Source organism: Crassostrea angulata, chromosome 1 (assembly GCF_025612915.1).
Source record: "Crassostrea angulata isolate pt1a10 chromosome 1, ASM2561291v2, whole genome shotgun sequence".
NCBI lineage: Eukaryota > Metazoa > Mollusca > Bivalvia > Ostreida > Ostreidae > Magallana > Magallana angulata.
Window position 1 is genome coordinate 53,015,273 of NC_069111.1, and position 20,818 is coordinate 53,036,090.

At 33.0% G+C, this 20,818-nt stretch overlaps 1 pseudogene; it reads left to right on the forward strand.

Annotated features, from left to right (window-relative positions):
• The first annotated feature begins 265 nt into the window (after positions 1–265).
• Positions 266–10,291, forward strand: LOC128192954 (uncharacterized; annotated as a pseudogene).
• Positions 10,292–20,818: the final 10,527 nt, after the last annotated feature.

Here is a 20,818-nt window from a genome sequence, read left to right on the forward strand (position 1 = left end):
TACTGTAGGAAAGCTATAATCAATGAGTAATAAATGACCTTTTATGTGTTATTTAACAATTAATCAATGGTTTAGTTTTAGAGTCCTTTCATGCCTATTTTTTATAAGTTTATATTATGCGATGAGAAAAGACAAATGAAGCTTAATAATATGTTTTTTTATGGTTTATATTGAGAGTTGAAGAAAGGCACCTTCAGGAATTGAACAGTTCAAATCTTTTTGCGTTTAACATTCAAAATTACATGGTTATGTAGTATTTCGCAATTCAATTATTGATTGTTTGATAAAACATGTGTAGACATGAATGTGTGCGATATGAATATCAAGTTAGAGTGACAGATGTTTTAGTTTAAACATTTTAGCGCAAGTTTCTAAAGCCATGAACATATATTATAGATATCAACGCCAACTGATTTTCGACAAAAATTAGGAAAGTGTTGAATATTTTGCGTCCATTTAACCTAAAAAAAACATTCAAAATTATTAAAACCAATAGAAAACTCAATTGAAATTATACGGTACATGTATATGTTAAAGTATGTTACATGTAATATGTTATGATGAATGAGATTCAAATGATAACCTGTGAGATTCTAATAATGATATGCAATTTTATAATTCATCCGTCCACGGGCAAATCCAGCATGATTACTAACTGCAAGCCAATTTCATTTGTCCTCTTTGGAATTATTTACCTTCTTGGTGTTGAAGTAACAACTGGACAGCAGACCAACTCACCAGGAATCAATCATTGTACGATTTTTAGATTTAGTTTGATTTTTATTTCTTACGAATTTATTTAACTGATATACTTAATTATGAAAATAACATTATATTATAAAATTTGCGTAACAAAGTTTAGACTCGTCATTTAAATGTATTGTTACTATTTTCTCTTTAACAATTTGATATCTCTTGATCTATTAGCATTAAACTCCTATTGTAAAAGGTGAAAAAGAATCTAAGTTACGTATCAATAGCCAGTATGTTAATTGTAATGTTTGTTTAAAAATAGATGAAGTAGGAAAGAAACAATTTGTTATATCATTGATATTCAGTTTAATGTCAGCAATTTATATATTAAGTTATAGTTGGAAGGTATTATAAGTGAATTATAGAAATAGTTACAAATAATTATTTACTTGATATTAATTTTTTTTCTTCAAGCGTGCCCTGTTTTGATACTTTATCCGAGTTTTCTATATGTCCCTTTTGGAAAGAGGGTTAACTTTACAGGAACATTAGAAGCCAAATTAGAATACCCCACTGAAGGACGATGGCAAAGACTGCAACGTGGAATCGTTCTTAAAACCATAAACCCAGATGAAAAAAATTATCTCGATACCAATGTGTTGACTCCCTCTCAACTCGTGATAAATAATGTTGACTTTGACGACGAAGGAGAGTACCGACTATATGTCAGGATATCTACCGGCTGGTGCTCAAGCAACATTGTTCGTCTGCAGCACGTCTATGGAAGTTTGTATTATGTTTACTTACTACTAAGGAGAACTTGCCATTAAAATAATTGCACTTAATGTCTTCTAAACAAACACATGCTTGAACCGACCAAAATATCTAAAAGCAAAATTCTTACGAATCATTATCTACGCCCGTAACCCCCTCAGTGAGAATATGATGATCAAATGAAATCAAATATCATGTTTTCTTTTATGAATAATACTAAACAATAATGTTTCAAAAACTTGTATCACCGTATTTGAGCTTCTAAAGTAAATGCATACCGTATGCTAATAAGTGCATCACAATAGAAACTCATTTGTATATTAAATTTTCCAGAAAGCCAAGATCAGTTAGGAGTGGGATATTATCACAGCCATTAAAACATTATTGACAGAGATGAAACTGACTGTAAATAGTTTTGGAAAAATGGCAAACATTTTATTGACTAGCATTAAGAAAATTCAAAGAATATATGTATTAATGGGTCAAAAAGACGTTCCTTAGATAAAATAAAAAAAAATGTGAATGATGAAAAAGGATTCGATAGCAGATCTCTAACAAAATTGATAGTTTACTTAAAAAAATAGCTCGGTTTGTGTACATATGAAATTGCAATTAAGGATGACTCAAACAGGAATTTAAAAAAAAAACCCGAGAGAAAACTGGGAATTAAAATATAACTCACTTAACATCGACCAGTCTTTAATTTCATAACGCCGAGACACGACAAGGACTTTTTAAAAGCCCTTTTTTATTTTTTATGTTGCACTTTGTAAGATTCCCATCTAAAAGTCAAAAGTGATTAAAACTTTAACTTTAACAATATAACGCTCCTCCACATACTACACGTAATAGTTTTACTTTAATAGGTAAACAACACATGAATTTCCATCTATATTCACCATATGCATCACAAAATGATTCTTTACTATTCTTATTTACTCTATTGACGTCGTTTTCTTTCCTGTTCCGGACACTGTTCAGAGGTGTAATGGTGTCCCTTAGTGAATACTAACGCGCGATATTCCATAAAATCTGTTTTAATGGCTCTGCCTTTTCACTATTCTGACTACTGTGATTTAAATCAGAAATTTTGTATTATCATTATATCGTGTTTTTCCTTGAAAAAATTCCAACCAAAATGAAAAAAAAACAAAAAAATTTCATAACTTATATAAATGTAAAAACTATAGTGTTGTAAATTGGGTGAATGATTAAACATTTAAGACTTAAAGGAAAATAGCATTGTACGAGGGTTGTTAGAAAAGGTCGCGGACAATGTGATTTACGCCAAAATTACTGTGTATTTTGTAGGATGACGTATGTTTTATTAAATGACTACCAATTGAAAATAAGTATGCAAAAAATCATATGATTTTGAAGTTGCTTTCAAAAGATACAGCGATTTTTATTTTTATGAGTTTACGGAGCACCATTTCATATTTCCACGACGGCAGGTGACGTCAAACTACTGAAAGGCAATATAAACCTGTCACTCTTTTTCAAAGTTAACACCTTTTAGTTCATACACTGTTCATGCCATTAACCCATTTACAGAACGCATGTTCACACAATTATTTGTTAGATTTTTGTATAATGTCTTTTGTCTCATAGCATGGATCATTTAGGTCCGAAAATCTCTGTCCACGCAGTTTCGACTTCAGATAAAGAAATAAAGCGAAATCCATTGGTGCAATATCCGGGCTGTATGGAGGGTCGGGGTGCTGCAAGAGCTCAAGATATCAGTATTTTTATTTTCAAACCTTCAATTCCAATTGTGGTTCCAATTGTAAACCTTTGTCCTATAAAAATAGCAGCATCTAAGAACCTTTTGGTCTCCATCGGAGATTTTTTCTGCGTGCACACAAAATTTAATGACGACCCGGTGCTCCAAGGTGTTCACTTACGTTAACGTTTTTGACTCATTTTTCTAGCGTTGGTCGTCCATACTAGGCAATAAAACGGTCAGAAGTTCTTTAATTTAATTGAAACTTTCACAAAATGACCTTTATAGTTTATTGTGACCTCATATGAAATATCGTTTATTTTTATGCGCTTAAACTGCACATTTTCTTAATAAGGAAAAATGCATACAAAATATAAAACAATTAAAAACTGACATGCTCCGTAAAGCATATTTTATCAAAATAATTAATCTGTATATTTTCTAAGGTACATTGAAAAAAAAACAAATCTTTAAATATTTCTTTAAAAATACGTCAAGATTAAAGATAGATACTTTATTTCTTTAAAATAGTATCATAATCAATGTGTTCATTTTTTGCTTAGTTTTGGACTACAATGCCAGTTGCAACATGACCAGAGAATGTGATGAAAGAAAATATTTACAATGTTCACGCAAAATATGTCTATGCTACGATTCGTATTATGCATTCAATCAAGAATGTTTTCCAAGTAAGTTAAAGAAACTGATTTTAGATTTAGCTTCCATACATCTACTACCAAACACTGATGATACCAAAGATTTACTTAGTGTTCAAAATTTTTTAATATATTTAATATATACATTTATCAAAGTTTACTCTTTTAATATTGAGCAATTGTATTTTATTGTGATTTTGTTTTCTGAATAAATTGTTTTGGAGAAACATGGTTTAAAATTCTAAGAACAAAAATGTGCAAATTGAAACTTATGATAAAATACAACCAAAACCTATATGGAAATAACTTATCATAGAAGTGAATTGGATAATGAAATTTATTCCCAACTACTGTGGAATCATTAGAATTCGTGGTGGCTCAGTTTTCGTGGTATTTGTTGCTAGCCCTCGCCTACGAATTTACATCCTCAACGAAAACTAATTATAAAAGGTTTGGTTTACCTACTGAAAAAGAAAAACATTAGATAAGATTTTTATTACTTGTAAGAATAATTTTAAGAATACCATTTAGATTGTAAGATTAATACTAAGTACTAATCTTAACAATGGATTTTTCTGTATATTACAAAAGTTAAATGCAACTTAAACGTTTCTGTTTCCAGTCATATGGGTTGTTAGCAAAGATATAATCAAATGTATAATCTATGTTTTCCTAAAATAAATAGTACTTAAACCTAAAAGTAAAAATATAGACGACTCGTCATCTAAAGGGAATTCTTATTTGAAACTGCATATTATAACTAAATTTTTTTCTGTTTTTTTCTTTAAATAAAGGTTATTATTTACGGGCACAAAGCATTGCCATCCAAAGTACAACATGTGATATTTCAATAACTTGGAACCGTCCTTCTCGGAATGCAGATCTTGTGACCGGATACGAAGTTTACCTACAAGAGAAAAACGGAGACGGTTGGAAGTCGTCAGAAAAGATTTATGCCGGAAACCACACGTCATATACACCACCGTGCACACTACAATCTGGACGACTATATAGGACATATATCCGTTCTCTAGTTCTTCTTAGCAATCCAACACAAACAATAACCGTAGATACATCATTCTACGAAACTTTTTTAGGTAAAACTAATCATAGAAATACATCTGTATATGTGTATATACACGTGAAATGATTTTCTTTACACCATACTGCAACTGAATTAAACGAGGTTTTTTTCAACATAAAGAGCCACACAAGCCGGTCTTAGTAACTTCTCTGCTGATGGGGTTCACCTCATATGGGAAGAATCTGGTGGACTTGTCAACCGGTACAGGGTGAAAATTGTTGATCACGAGCAAGAAACATTAGACAGTAAACCAACCATAGACTGGGACCAACTTTTACTTCCGGACACACTGTACAATGTCACAATAACAGCGATCAGCTACAGATTTACTACAAATTATTATCATTCTTACGGACAAAGACTGCGTGCTCCAGCTTTTTACTGGATAGAAACATCGAGTATAGTATGTAAGCATGACTATATACTTTCTTCAGTATTAAATGTTTAAGTCACCTTTAAAAAAACAATTTAATAGGTCACTCAGGTGACCTATTGCAAATGGTCTTCGTCCATCGTCGAGCATTAACATTTTTACATTCTTGAAAACTTCATAGTCCTGTTATAATTATTTTTATGTCAAGCATTTCTATGGTAAGAGAAATCTGATTTGTGAAATACATGGCTCTACCAACCCCGGGCCGCCACAGGCGGAGCCAATTTAAAAAAAAAAAGGGGTTACTTTTCAAAAATATTCTTCTCTAGTCCAACACATGTGAGGGAAAAACATGCATGGTTATGATGTCCATGAAGCCCTCTACCAAACTTGTGAAATTCATGACCACTGTGTAAAGGGTTCAGGCTTTAAGGTGGGGCCAATATGGCCATATGGTAAAAATGTATTAAATACAATGTATTAGAAAATTGTCTTCTATACTCCTATATGTATATTTGTTGGAAACTGAATATACGTACATTGTGAAATTCATAACCCCTGGGACAGTACTCCCACACTAGTGAGAAAAATCTGAATGCAGGGTAATGATTTCCACTAACTCCTCTATCTAAATTGTGAAATTCAATGCCTTTGGGTCAGGGGTTCAAGGGCGGAGGGGGGGGGGGTGTTGCAAAATGGCGATATAGTGTTAATGCATAGAATGTTTAAAAATTTTCTTCTTTACTACGCGTATCAAACATATGTAAGAAAAACTGACCTCATAATTATGTCAACCAATCTGAAAGTCCTGTACTAATATTGTAAATATAATGGCCCCTAGCGTATTGGTTTTGACTCTAGGGCGGGGCCAAAATGATGTATAGTGTTAATACATCATGTAGTTTTAATGCATACAATGTTTTTAAAAAATGGTCTTCTTTACTTCTGCTGATACTGAATAAAAACTAACTGCAAATGAAAAAAGAAAATATAGCCATCTATCAAAATTTTAAATTTCATGTCTTCCAATGTAGGGATTTGAATCTAGGGCGGGGCCAAAATACTCATATAGTGTATAGGGAAGGGGTTCTTAATGCAGGGTGAGGCCAAAATGGTCATTTAGTGTAAATGCATATAAAATTTTTAAAATACGTGTACTAACAAAAATAAAAATTGACTGAATTAAGATGTCATTTTTCATGATATTTCATTTCACTTATCTGTAAGACACAGGTTATGGCCTGGAGAGGGTATATATTGCACCTTTTCAATATCAGGTCATGTCTTCTATTATGATCTTTAAGTTTTTCGCTAAAATTATAGGTTTTATAGTCCTTTTTGAAAGATGGTCGTCATTACAATATTATAATTTTTCTACTCAAGAATGAAAATTTAAAACATTTATATACGAGACTCCTCGTCAAGTTTGCGTGAGGGCTATGGTACTCAGGTGACCGTTAAGGCCTATAGGCCTTTTGTTAACTTTATATTTTCATATTTTTCTTATAATGACAATACATATCGTTTGTCTTAATAATATCAATAAAACAAATGATAAGACATATATGTTTATTCTTGAAATCAATTATACTTTAGCGTGTAATGGATTTATAACAGAGGACCAATGTAGAGAAGCATGTTCCTGCGATATGAACAATACCGTTATATGTAATTCTGTGACGGGAGACTGTCTGTGTAAGACAGGATGGAAGGGACACAACTGTTCAGAGGACGTGGACGAATGCCAGGAAAACCTGAGAAGGTGTGACACCAATTTGTATCAGGTGTGTGTCAACTCTCTTGGGTCATCACACTGTGAATGCTTGTACGGAGGACAGAACCTCACCCTGTGTAAACGTAAATAAGAATATTTACTTATCTTATGCACTAATTTCTGAAGATAATAACAATCATATATTTATTTATAAATTTATGATTATAAAATGATATTTTCTTCAATTATACAGAACTAAGACCTCCAAGTAAAACAAGTAAGATTTTGCATGTACCTTATTATGCAAGTATTTTCGAGTTTTCTGTTATGAACATTGGGCGCTTTATTTTAAATAATGACACTTTCACTTAATATTCCTAGCAGACTTCAATCGCCTTATTAATCTATCGAATAATACGAATTCTTATTTCAAGTAAAACAAAATGGTTTGTCATGAACAATTTGCTATAACCATATTTATTTCTATTTCTAGACTTATCTGAGATAAAGATTAATACAAAAACTACATTGACATTAGTCGAGAGGAGTTTTTAGAAAATAGCACTGAATGGCAAAAAGAGTTAACGTCATCGGTAATGATGAGGTCGGGTTCGTGATGAAACTGCTCAATATTTTATCGAACATCTTTATGCTTTGACACTTCTTAGTCTTTCTTTTTTTTCAACTTAGTTAAAAAAGTTCTACAAAGAAGAAAACGTGCGTGGATTGATTGACATAATTATCCTATCAATTCGGTAGGTTGTTTAAGATTTCATACTTGTGCATTTCATACCTTTGTTTTTACATACAATAATGCTAACCTTTTACATGTTTATTATAGCCAGCTTATGCCTCTCATCGGTGGTCAAAAAGGTGGAGCAGTCCATATAGAGGCACTCATCGTATACTACGAAATCATCGCTTCAAAAGAGGAATCAAGCAAATTGAAATCGGATTTAGCTACATCAATGAAAGTCCTGTTAACAGGAGAAAAGAGCATAACTGTTTTTGATAAAAAGCCAAAAGTTCACAGCATAGCAATTAAAGATCCGAATGGCAAAACAATATCAAGTACGAAATCATCATCTCATGCTATTTTTGTTACTTGTATAACATCTTTTATGTTCTAATTTACCTGTTTAAAAGAACATAAAATCTATAAAAACTTAACCTCAAAACACCAATATTTAGAAATAGCTCGCATGTGCAAGTTAAAGAGACGCTATCAAATCATATGTACAATAAACTCTTTTCGTTTTCCTTCACTCATCATTTTACAATATAAAAAAAAACCCATTCCATTAACATCCATATCATTTATACAAGAATGGAGTGGGTGGGCGGGGGTCCGTTGTTGCACGATAGGGAGAAAATTATCAAACAACTCGTCCAAGTAACTTTAACAACCAATCAAAGATTGGATGTAAATGAAAACAACGACATTCAAACACTTGTATTGTTTATAAATATAATTATCTATGAATATCATTAAGACCATGCATTCTGTATATAGAATATATATTTGTATTTATCATATATAATTATAGATATTACGAAATTATCTACACCGTGCACATTATTAAAAGGCATTGGTGGTTCTTGTCCGAACGGAGAGCTCTGTGACGATACTTATGGAATTGCCAAGTGTGTGTATGTATTTACATTTCAGTTCTAAACTAAGTTGTCCAAATGATTCAAAAATGAATCATTTTACTTTATATATATCTGAGGTAATAGCAATAATGATTAATAGAGCCAATGACTTTCAATAAATATGTGAAAAATCAATACTTTTAAAATTCAATATTTGTAAGAAAACAAGGACTTTTCATTTGTTCATGCATAAAACTTCACACGTTTTTTAACATCAGGTTACTCTGCAACTTATATAATTTTCTAGCCTTCATGAACAAGTCTCCAATGAAAACGTGCTCCTATGCTTTAAAATAGACAGCTACCCTATGAAAAGACCCCTCTCTGAATCCTCCAATGAATTTCAAAAAATTATCTTGGCTCATAAGCTATTATGATCTAATGTTATGTTTATTGATAGTAGAAGCTACCGACTAGTATGTGATAATTAAATTGATATGTTTAACTGTTCCTCTGCTAACATTTTGCAAATATTACCTTTCAGCCTGAAATCAATAGCATTGTCAAGTACTTAGTTTAATTTTATTACAAATTCTCTAATGCTCGTAGATTTGATTACCACAGGAAAAAATGCTTTAAATTAAAAGAAAATTTCAAGCCTCTCGACCTTTTTCTTCAAAATAGTTAAGATATTATGTGTGTCTGCGATACATATAAATAAATTCTAATAAGCCGGATCAAGCACTTATATACTTTGTAGATTTTACCTTATTGAATACACACACAAGACTAACACCTAGCCTCTGCTTGCAAGAGAACTATACTATAAATAAAATGCACTGTATTGATAGTTAGATGTTATCAGTCTTGCTGTCTTCATGTTACATCAATTATATTTATTGTACACATATTTCCAAAATACATACGTACCATCTTTATAACTGTTGGAATAAGTGTACCGGTTTCAATAGTTGTATGTGCACTCTTAATGGTCTATCTATGTCGACAAAGAAAATCAAAACAAGCTGACATTAACCTTTCGAAGAGGTAAATATTTTTCCTAGTTTTGCCTTGCTATTAAATGAGACACAAATGACAAAAGACTGTAATGCTGATTTTAGACATTTTTTCAAACCTTTCTATAAGAGCATTGTGCTAGTTATATGTCATAAATTTCAAATACTCCTTTTGGTTTTCTGAAAATACTTTGTTTTCCATGTTGCCAAAAGTCGACATGTACGCTTTACTAAAGCGTTAACAAAGAAACAATCACTGTCGTTTCCTTTTACATGTAAGATTGATAGAATAATTTGTAATTTATTTTAGAATTGAAAAACTGGAATGGAAATTGAGAAGTAATTCTTACTCAGAAGAGCCAAGACCTAACGACGACACTCAATCAGTTTATGAGTCCATAAACCCATGTGATCTGTACTGTAACGAGTATCTCGAGTTGAATGACGTTTCCCGCCATGTTTACAGTAATATGAAAAATGATAACAGAGGTAGTTTTATTTCAAAACATGTTTATTTTAAATATCCAGAAAACAAGTATGTCAATAAAAATACATAACTCAGAAAGTTGGCCAGAGCAAGAATCCTATGCACTCTTTTTCATATTTGCTTTTAATCTACATAAGTGTTCTCTAAAACCTAAAAAAAAAAGTATAGTGATCACATTCATTGTAAGATTTGTCTAATTGTAAGATTGATACAATTTAACTTTTAAATCATTTTAGACATGGATTATGTGAATAACATAAGTTATAATGTTCCAAGAGAAACACAATACCAGGTAAATTTCAAAATATAGCTTATAAGCGCAAATTACTTCTGACGTGAATTATTTGTTAATTAACGCCTTCTTTTTTATGAATTACGAAAACAGAGACAATAACATTGGAGGAGGAACGAAATAGTAGCACGAATTGTATATTTACTATGACCAGCATGCGAAGACAAATACAATCTACATGATGATAAATTTTATATTAAAAAAAAAATCATAATATATATTTTTAATATCCTTAAATGTGTGTTTTGGGTGTGAGTGTTACATGTGCCTATCAATGTTATTTAATATTCGAATTTTTCATTAATTAGTTTATTTTCTATTCACAACGTCATCAAATGTATTGAAGAAATGCCAAAGTGGAACGCATAGTCTATCTTTATATAGAGATCTGCTTTTTCAAAATGTTTCTACCTATGATTAATCATTGGTTATCCATTTATAATGGCTTGCATAATATTGATGCATATATTTTAAAATGCCATGAATGTATATATACTTTAAAATAATTCCTTTCAATTTTTATTTCCTCTATGAACAGTAAATGTAGAATGTGAATGTTATGAATTTGAAAAAATGCCATATGTATAAATACGTTTAAATAATTCCTTTCAATTTTTACTTTTTTCTAGAAACAGTGTATGTAGAATGCGATTGTTATGAATTAAAAAAAAAACCTGAGTTATTTAGAATTTTAGGAATGAAAATATATGTCTGTGTATATAAAAACGATTTATATGAAACATAATGTAACATATAATAATTTTGTTGTGAACAATAAATCGTTTTGCAAATGTTTTTGAGTGCCCGAAGAAAACCCACGTATCACAGCGGTCGACCACCATATCTTGTCACATAGAACCACTGTCGATCACGGGGATCAATCTCGGGTCGCAGCGGTGATGAGCAAATACATAGTCCACCGCTACTTGGAGTTAAGGTGTGTGCGTGATCTGCTATTATTAAGAAATCTTTGACGTTCACTATTTCTTATATTTTAAGAGGGTTTACAAAGAAAAACAGTCTATTAATGAACAAATTACATATCCTCAGCCTTATCACTCTGAACACTGTAGTCTCTTTTTAAGTATTGGGATTATATTAATTAACGTAAGTCGGGAGTGCATGCCCAGAGTAATATAATTAACATAGGGCTGGGAGGGTGGGAAACGAGGTACCCCCTTATCTCCGTTGTTATACAGTTTAAACATGCAAAATTGTCTCGTATTACACGTACATTTGCATTCGCCCCTCTTCTTGAATGATAATTAGTACTGCGCTTTTCACGTGATTACACTGAGGGTAATTACATATCATCCGCCTAATCCCTCTGAACACAGCAGTCCCTTGTTAGGTATTGGGATTATATTAAATAACATAAGTCCATAATCACAGTAATATGTTTATTATTCAATTAATGAACGACCCCCTTTTCATTCCCAACAAAAAAATAGAATATTACTTCTACATTTGTTCATACATGAAAATATTATAATATATAAAATATGATAATACTCAGTATTTAATGTACAAGAGTCACACGACCGCTCGTAATTGTGAAAATTCACAATTGTCACTAAAAGTAGCTTTTGCCTTGTTGACCCTTTTCGCTTGTGCCAAAGCAAAGCTAAGGAAGTTTCCATAGCGTCTCTGTTCTTTGCTGCTATGCTTTAGTAATCTGCTGTATTTGAGTCTGACCATCCCACATGTGACATCATGATTAGCTGTCGAGAATCAACAACTGACAGTGCTAATGTCACTGCACATTCTGTCCATAAACTGTGCGGAGTCTCTCCGTCATCTTACCCTAATGTCCTCTAATAATATTTTAGCCTTTCATAAATGAATGAATAAGATATAGAGTTATCCAACACTGGGCCATTTTCTGAAACCGTTCGAAATAGGTAACCGGTCTTTAAGTCAATTCCCAGAGACTTCGCTCCCGAGAGCGATTGGTTTCCAATCCGGATATTAGGCATGTAAAGTTGTCTGAATATCGCATTATCGCAAAAGAATTCGTTTTTCCGTCACCCCCTTTCAATGTTTTTCAGAACGTGTGCGTAAATACAATTCCAGAATCATCAGGAAGGAATTTTATATCCTGCGTAATAAAATTCGATATATCAGACGCTCTATTGCCTGCAAAGAACTGTAGCTTAAACATTGCTTGATCTCTAAGTAATGTATACTTCTCCCGAGGCGTTGGGAAATCTTTAAAAGAATGTAGACGATTCCGTATATAAGCCGATATCGAGTTCAGCTTTCCAACGAACATTGATTTTGCTTGTTTTGGCAAGATTCTGGCCATTGCTTGTACTTCTCTCACGATTTTTAACAGGGTTTGCCGAAGGAAAAATCCGGTTATTAAAATGGTGAAAATGGCGGGCGGGCGGCTGCCAAAAGGGTACCCTCATTGTACGGATAAATCCTCCTACAGTTTTCAAGATAAGAAGTTGTTCTTTTGCAGATCAATTGTACATATATCAGAGGTGTGCATATTGCTAGGATTTTGATTTCTGATAACTTATGAAAAAAATACCAGCTTTTGAACTTAGTTATTTTTTGGCAAAATATTGCATATAGGGTACCCTCATTGTACGGAAACCTCCTCCTACAGTTTTCAAGATAGGAAGTGGTTCTTTTGTAGATCAATTGTACATATATCAGAGGTGTGCATATTGCTAGGATTTTGATTTCCGATAATTATGAAAAAAAATACCAACTTAGTCATTTTTTGGCAAAATATATATTACCTGATGAGTCGCACCAACAGAAAACCGACGCAGGTCTGTCGGTGTAACATCTTTGATTTTAGGTTGTTGAGGAAATTAAGAAAAAAAAATTCTAATTTCCAACGCGGACTTGTACACTTTTTGTAAGTTGTGGATTTTATTATCTTCTGATCCAGTTGATTGAATCTGTCATCTATGCCAGGCAGGTCTATTGCATCAGTACACTCATCGTTCTGTAAAGAAAGGTGACATTGATAACGATACGTCATTAGTCTCCAGCGTAAACCATTTTTGTCGTCAAAATATCCTTTCTTACTCAGAAAACATAAAATTCCCGGTTCCACCTTTTCGCTAACAATAAAAGAATTGATACAATTGTAATTCAAAAACGGTTGCCAAACAGTGATAAGGCTAAATAGCGGTGCAATGAATTTGTATCGTTTGACCTTATGCTCCTGTAAATATCTTGAAACAGGGAATATCAGCTCCTGTAAATATCTTAAAACAGGGAATATCAACGCAAATGGGCGAAACATAGGAATTGCATTCCAGCGATAAATAAACTCCTGATGACGATGGTGTTTTGTTTTAGAAAAGTATCTCAGAGCAACACCGTCAATAGAATGATGCACATTGGACTCGGAAGCCATTAGATCGACAGAGTGAGGGTCAAACACAATGTCAACTTCACGCGCAGATTTCTCGTATAGAGTAGTTTCCATCATATCCACTTCCCGATACGCTCTAATAGCGGGATTTAGTTTGGGTGGTATATAATGCATTTGCAGATCAATCTTCTCAAAAACTAGTTGAAATATCTGTTTCATGATTCCGTTCAATTGGTTGTCCTTTCCTCCTTGATTTTGCCACGCACACTTGACCGCTTGGTTGTCCGTAAGTAAGTCCACACGGTGGTTTTGAATTTCAGTTCTTAGAGACTGTAGTGCTTTTAAGGTTGTTGGAAACATTCGCCAACATCGACCCTATTTTTAATGAAATTCTACTTGCACTTTATCATTTGTATCGTTTACATTAACGAGGCCGAGTACAGAACGAGTACGCACGCTTTCGCGCAGCGTTTCTTTTGTATTGTGACGTCATCTTTTTGCTTTGTTGACGCCATGGCGTGATAGTTTCAACTGCAGATATTCCGCGATATTTGTTGAAAATATCTCGTTTTATGCGTAAAATTGATATTATATTGAGGAATAAACATAAATGTCTGGAAGTATAAGCTATATCTGGGCTCGGGTCGAAAACGAAGAGGGTTCGGCAAGCCTAGTCCTCTGTCACGTTTTCTCAACCCGCCTGAATATCGCTTAATTCATTTATTTCAAGACATTAACCATGTATTTTTATCTTTATCCCACTTAAACATATGTAACTATACTTGAAACAAGCGTATTAAGGACGTTGTTTACTAAGGATTTGAATTCGATTTAATTTTTAAAAATTCAATGTCAAAAGTAAAATTTGTTCAAAACACATAAAGTATTCTTGAAATGAAAAATTTTGAACAAAACATTTGACATTTTTACTACATTATGGAATAAAGCTCAAACAAAGGAATTTAGCAAAACATAAGAAATTCGGACTAAGTTTATTTACAAATTTTTTTTTCCTTGAAAGAAAGGACTATGTGCGATATGGTCAAATATCTGCCCCCGATTTCAACCAATTTTTAAATAGTATCGTATAAAAATAAAATCTTCACAAATCATTGCATAGAGGATGCCTATAACTTTAGTCTTGATTTTAGTCATCACTGCTCATTCGCTGTGTATCTTTGACGTCACTTAAATGACCTAATTCCCGCAAATTTGCAAAAAAATGAAAATACTCTCATTTTTTCTCCATATTTTGCATTCGGAAGTATAGAGCGCAGGACTGCTCAAGTGCGATTTTAACATATGTTTTTCTTCCGATAGTTATACACATTATATTAAACTAGAGCAGAGCTCGTGGCAAAACCACGAGTAGGGACTCCGTTGTTGCTGCGAGATGAAAATTTATGTGATTTGGTGTCAAACGATTATAATGACTAAAATTTCACTGCTGCTTTTGTTATAAAAACGTGCTGTGATTGAAAGCCTGTATAAAGACAGGAAGAAAATGTTTTAGGAAAACTATTTATCGAACACAGTTTGTGTAATTGTTTTGAAAACTCTTTAAGGCCCTGTCACACAAAGTTGCGTTCCCAGTGCGTGTTCACGGCGTTGTAAAATTCATGGAATCGCCGTAGGATCGCAAGGAACATTCAGAAAGGCGTTCTTACAGAGCTCCCAACTACGTTTCCACCGAGTTCTACTTGGCGATTGACTGCCCTCTAGCTGGGTATCCGCCGAGCGCTCATGACGTGCTAGGAATTTTTACCGCGCATCCACAGCGTGCTCTGCGCGCTGACTGCGTGCACATGCGCTGTTGGAGACTTTACGGCGCTGTCATGGCGACCTTACTCCACTTCTACGGCGTGTTTATCGGAACGCAGAGCCACGGTGCGTACTTTGTGCATGTTCAAAGTACGCGCCGTCGCATGGCGTTCTAAAATTTTCTAGGCTAGGATATCCCACCGCGGCGAACGAAGATGCCGTTGAGTTCCTACGGCGCTGTAGAAGACTCTTAGACTAGTTCGTTTACCATGGCGTTTTACATTATTCAATTACGCAGCGGGATCGCTGTGAGGACGCAGCTCCAGTGTGACAGGGGTTTAAACAATGAGAAGTTTAATGGCGAGTTAAATTTTTCAGGGTAGCATGGATTGTTATATATTACACGAACTCATGATTCATGTAAGGAAATGTAAGTAAAAACCTGCATAAAAAACACGTAACTTCTGTCAATAAATCTTTCTAATTTTTTGAAGACTATGTGCAAGTTTGAATTTGTTTCGTGCTGTCAAAATTTGGTAAATAGCCAAAATTAATGGCATCTATGAAAATTTATTCAGGGCTGATATTATTTGATAATACAAGTAGACTTGAACATTTAAAATAATAATCAGCTATCTAAGATCATCGGGAGAATTTATGCATAAGTGAGTGCCTAAATGTTACTCCTGATATACAGACACCGCTATGTAACGTAAAATTTAATAACATTATTTACAGAAATGAATATTACTTCTCTCTACGATGCAATAATATTCAAAATCCCTATTTTTAAGTCAGTTTTTTCTCCTTTATCGGATCAACAGTTATTCTCTCGGAGAAAGTTTACGTATTTTTTTTTTTAAAAGGAGAAACTTCAATAAAAATAAGCGGAAAGTAATGGTTTTTATTTTCAGTTAATTTAATTAAATGTGACAAAGGCGCATATTCGGTCGGATTTTTGGTAACATGTACATGAAGTAAATTTGATGCATGTTCCATGTTTGTTTTTTTGTGGTTTTTTTTTTTTTGTTTTTATTTTTTTTTGCTTTTCTCTGCTTTATCATAAAGATATATATAAAAAAAAAACTACGTACATGTCACAAGCAATATTTGCCTTCTCTATTTATCTTGTATTTTAATAGATTGGGTAATCATTGTCAGGGGCGGATACAGGATTTGTAGTTAGGGGGGGCGTTAATAAAATTATTGAGGCAGGGGGTCTGGGGGCCGCCTTGAGGCCCCCACGTGGGTCCCGTGCAAAGCCCTGGTGGGAGCCCAGGGGGCGAAGCCCCCGGAAGCTCCTGGGTTTTCGTGTATTTTGAAGGTAAAACCAGGCTCAAAATAGTGGTATTTTTTCAGTTATGTACACTTTACACAAAAGCCTATTACATATATATATATATATATATATATATATATATATATATATATATATATATATATATATATATATATATATATATATATATATATATATATATATATATATATAACAATTTGACACATATTGTTACTTATACCTAATACATGTATTGGATTAAAAACAAAAAAGTTTGGGCATTTATGAACTCCCAAAATTAACTAGGTTATCAAAGTTACAACATTGTAATGACGTTACGGTATCCGACCCCCTATTAGCTGTTAGAAATATATGATGCATCAAATCTTCAATATTCTTATATTAAAATAGTCTATTTACCTAGAAAAAAATTCCAAAAATATACAGTTATTCAGAAATTTCTGCTTGCGTCGCAATATGGAAATGACAGCGCAGTCTACACTTGAAACAAAACTGCTGGGATTTCCAGTCGATTCTTGGTCGAAACCCCAAGTTCAGGGCCCTGGGGAATTTGTTGCAGCCACCATAATGAAATGACCAACACTGCTTGTTTTAAACACAGTTTAATTGGTTTGTTAACAGAACCTGTCAACATGCATTAGGATTAGCTGTTTATAGATGTTTATAGAGCAGCAGAATTACAGTCAGCATAGCACAGCTAATGTATCAATGAGGTGTAATATTGAGTCAGGCATAATTATAAATAAAGTGAAACACAAAATGCTAACTTTTCTATGTAAAATTTATCAAATCATCTACAGTCATGCATACTTTGAAAATTTTAGGGGGGGGGGGGGCGTGTGTTTAGTTTAAAACATAATAAAAATAGTTGCGTTCGTACAAAATACCAAACATGCACGCGTGATAAGGTACATGTAGAGATCACTTGCGCGGGATCTCCTCGGACATGTGCGAGGGATGATCATTATATAAAGGTTTTAATATTTGTGTTGTTGTTTTTTTTTTGTTGTTGACTGAAAACATTATTTGAACAGTTTTTAAAACATTTAAGACTTACAAACCAACCATTCAAATATGTCTCACGAGTATTTCCGATTTGGAGTAATATCGCTTTTATTAATTTTCAGAACGACTTTTTAATTTACTCTCCAATGTTTAATTTAACTAAATACAAAATGAACAAACTTTTATAACATAAAATTAAAACAGTGTACAGTGTATTTACGGCTATATAAACTCAAACACGTTCATATTCATGTAAGTGTGCGGGTGCGAATCTTGTGTATTAGATAACCGTTTACCGCTAGGTAGTGCAGCCGTGGATGATTTCCTCGGCCGCGGGCGAAGGATAGATTACATAAAGGTTTAACGCATACACACGCACAGCTCAGAACCTAGGAAGATTTGAAAAGTTTGCAATTTAATGACTAAATTCTATCAAATAGAAATTCTTTTTTTACTTAAAACCCACAATTGATATATATGTCTGATATTGCATTAGATTGAGGATGGCATTGCTTTTATTAATTAACTGAACGATTTCTTAATTGACACCTTATCGTTTAATCCAATTGAAGAATAAACCGTTATGTGTAATCAAAACTGAAATAATTCTTCAGTTCGCAGCTAGATTAACTCAAATATGAGAGACGCAACTCTCGTGTATTAGATAACCGCTGACCGCTAGGTAGTCCAGCCGCGACCATGGTGACCGATTTTCTCGGCCGTGGGCGAGGGATAGCTTACGTAATAATACACATCTCTGATTCAAGGTGGATTTTAAATGCATGCAGTATGATAACTAAAATGTAATGCACAGAATTTTTTTTTCAATAAGTATTTTGTGTTTTACTAGAAAAGAAAAAGAATGTTTTGTTTTTCGATTCTCGTCTTTAAGGATTGTGAACTAAACAACAATGACTTTAACTTCTTTAAAAAAAAAAGCATGTGTTCTAATTTTTTTCTCATGAATTAAAGCCTCCTGTATAAACCATCATACTTTCTGTGGTAACTTTTTGCCAGTTTTACGCGCAAAGACTTTCGTTAACTTGCTAAATGAAAGCAGGTACATGTTAACATGTAAAGCTTTTTACACTCATACTACACAAATCACTTACAAAATAACATTGTAACGACCTTTATGAGATCCCAACAAACAACTTTTCCAGCGACAGCAATATCGAAATCCTAACCGTTTTTGAGTTATTAAGCAAAATCTTTTGAGGGCTACTGGCACTTAATTTAAGGGGCCAGCCCTTTTTTATTGGTGTCAAATGAAAGCCCTTAACATTATGCACAACTTTTGTTCTATATGTATTTAGGAAATATTTTAAACTAAAAAGTTACGAAGCTAAAACATGAGAAAAATTTCGCTATTTTTAAAACATAGATTTCGATTGATTAATTCGAGTGGAATAATTGGAAGAAACTAAAATCCAAAAATCAGAGGACAATATTCAAAGTGTCAATAATAAAGATTTTTAACTATAAATTATTTGCTACGGACCATTTCGGAGCCTTTGTCTGGAAACTAACGCCCCTAAAATTTTAGAAAAAGGGGAATAACTCAAAACCGGAAGTTGCGATTTCAAATTTTTTTGTGCTCTAGAAACCTATTACAATTTACAATATACCGTGAAAATTTGAATGAAATCAGATGACAAACAAAAAAGTTATTGAGGATTTAAAAACGTCTAGAAGAAGAAAAATTATAATGAAGAAGAACCATCAGAATCAGTATAAGGTCTTCCGTTGGAAACGGAAGACCTTAAAAATGGTACTTAAGCAAGCCTGCGCTCGATGTTTCCCAATCGAAAAACCATAGGAGAACACCTATTTATTAATTATCAAAATAATGCAATCTTCATGATGTCATTTCTACATTATGACGTCAATGTGGTGATAATCTCTTATAACTTTATTTCCAATATGATTTTAACTATCTTTCACCTTAATTTCAAAGCTCTTTCTAAAACTTTGATTTTGGGGGCAAAAAATGCATAAAACCGCACATAGTCCTTTGGCAGAATTATAATTTTGCATATATTATGTTGGTTTTATCTCACTTTTTTCACTTTAGATAATCGTACGGCATAAACTACAAAAATATTAAAAAATGCTAAAAAACGATTTAAGACATCATATTTCAAAATTTTGTTCATTGAACTCATATGAATTCTTAGCCAGCAGAATAAGGTTGTTATAATAATTTTAATACTATAAATGTTTAAGTATTATCATTATTCAGTTATTTGTTTAATTGAAAAAAATGGTAGGGATTTGAAAACTATTACAGGAAATTCGGACTGGAATATTTAAAAAGTTGTAAATGAAAACGTAATGCTTTGTATATATTAAGTGCCACAGCCATTCAGAAAGTGTATTTCTTTCCGAAAAGAGTTTAGCCATTCGTATGATTTTCACAATATGAAAAATCTTAATCACAATGCAAATTCTTTAGGATATTTTTAAAAAATATTAAAACAAATACTCAATGGCCATAAATTCAAAAGGTAGGTAACTGACCTATTTTTTTGAAAGTGAAAAAATGCAATAAAAGGTCTAGAACACACAATAAATGGTTCTGAATAACGTAAATCTTTATACTAGGTAGCAAGGGACAGTTTCGGATAAAGTGCCCGTCAATGTTTTTGTAAAATTGGGAGTTGCTGTACTTGAAAGCTTATGAGTGTTGCTAAAATTCATGAAATGATTTTTAATGATTATCATTAGTTAGAGGAGTGTCTCTTGTTAAAATTGATAAGCAATATGTAGGCCCCATATGTTAGGTACATGAGAATAAGTAAAATGCGAAACTTGCGGCTATGACTCTTGTGTTGACTTTACACAGTGAAATTGCAAGTTACAGACGGGAGGTAAAATAACACGAAAAGTAGGTGGATGGGACATTGTAAACTATTCACCGGTAAGTTTCTGACATGTGATGGTGCAACATGCACGCGATACGGAAGGTCAATCCTTTGCAGGGAATTAGCTGTGGGGGGTCTAAAAGGCT